At 35.6% G+C, this 1,580-nt stretch overlaps 1 long non-coding RNA gene across 1 annotated transcript; it reads left to right on the top strand.

The window, feature by feature from the left end:
• Positions 1-446: 446 nt before the first annotated feature.
• Positions 447-1,580, top strand: LOC107580467 (uncharacterized). Its single transcript, XR_001608646.1, has 3 exons — positions 447-569; positions 1,258-1,357; positions 1,547-1,580. It is a non-coding gene; the product is annotated as an uncharacterized lncRNA (long non-coding RNA).

The following is a 1,580-nucleotide window of genomic DNA, read 5'->3' as shown; positions in this document are numbered from 1 at the left end:
AAAAAAAAAACAGTTGTATGATAACTGCAAACATAAGCAAATAAATAAACAAATAAATAAATAAAAATTGACATAAGCAAGTAATAAGAGTTAAGGGTCTGACATTTTTTTTTGAAAAAGTGTGTGTTCTTTTTGTTTTGTCTTTTTTTATAACATAAAAAAATATCGTGGGAATCTCTTATTATGTAGGCATTGTTCCTATAATTCAATTCTAATGATCAATTTAACACATCATGGTAGTTTGTTTTATGAATGATTTTTTTAAAATTCAGTTTCATTTAATTTGCAACATTTATTATATTTAATAAATCCATTTTTTATTGGTTGTATTTGCCATTGTTCCCAGCGATAGGCAAAAATCCAGCAAAATGCTTTTTGTTCCGGCGGAAATGTTGACGCCATGTTGTTGTCACACAGTACCCGGATGCATCATATAAATGAACGAGCAGGCCTTCAAGCCTTCCTTTCTTGAAGAACCGGAGCGAGCTCGTGTGGCGCGTTTCCTGACTCACCGCTGTTCGCTTTTCAACTATTTCCACGAATAAGTCGGTCAGGAATTAGTAACCATGGTAATTTAAAGTTTTACTAATATTGTATTAACACAGAGAAGCAGTGCTTGTTGTCTTCTGTGTCTGTATTTAGGTGTTCAGCAACTCGTGTACACGCGTGCCGCACCGTGTTTCTGAATCGTCCCGAAGTTGCGCTAAGCCTTGATTTGTAGGCTTGGAGTTTGAGCAATTTGCGATCAGTGAAAATCATGTTTTGCCAAGAGAGTGCTTATGATCTCCTGTTGATAAATTATGACACTGTTTACTTTGTGTGTTATATTTTGTAAAATGGTGTATATGGTTGTAAGAGTACACATTTTATCTTCCATCTTTTTGAATGAACAGTTGTGAGTAACTTTATAAAGATTTTGCAAATGTAGTGATTTGCCCTGCATTTTGTATTAATTGATATATTTGTTATAGAATCCAATTTCAATGCATGTATTGTGTACTGAGTGTTTGAGACTAGCAGTTATAAATGTGCCTCAGACTGTTAAGTAAAATAATTTTATGCAAGATTTATTTTGAAATTTGTATGGGTTCTGATACCCTCTGCTGATACCCTGACCTGTTAAAGTTTTTAGTGGGTATGTCAGCCCTCTGGGTTATAACATAAAAGTAATTTACGAAAAACCAGCAAGTATTTAGTGTGTATCAGAGTTGCGTTGTTTGCACTAAGAAGTTTATTAACCGCATGTATGTTTTGCAGGCATTCAAAGACACTGGTAAGGCTCCTGTTGAGGCCGAGGTCGCAATTCACCGTATCCGCATCACTCTGACCAGCCGCAATGTCAAATCTCTGGAAAAAGGTGTGTTTGCGGCCCGGTGCTCTTGTGGTACTAAATTGATGGCAGTGAGGATAATAATATATGAATGACATAAACATGAGCTATACTATACGCTATTCTGAGCCTTTTTTCACAAAACTCTGATTTGTGTGTCTGAATAGGTCAGACATGTTGTCATTTAAACACTTTTTTTTTTTTCTCTCTATATAGTGTGTGCCGATTTGATCCGAGGTGCCAAGGAGAA

This window comes from Sinocyclocheilus grahami, unplaced genomic scaffold (assembly GCF_001515645.1).
Source record: "Sinocyclocheilus grahami isolate Dianchi unplaced genomic scaffold, SAMN03320097.WGS_v1.1 scaffold33957.1, whole genome shotgun sequence".
Lineage (NCBI taxonomy): Eukaryota > Metazoa > Chordata > Actinopteri > Cypriniformes > Cyprinidae > Sinocyclocheilus > Sinocyclocheilus grahami.
The sequence above is the reverse complement of the archived record's forward strand: the minus strand, read 5'-3'. Positions and strand labels throughout refer to the sequence as shown.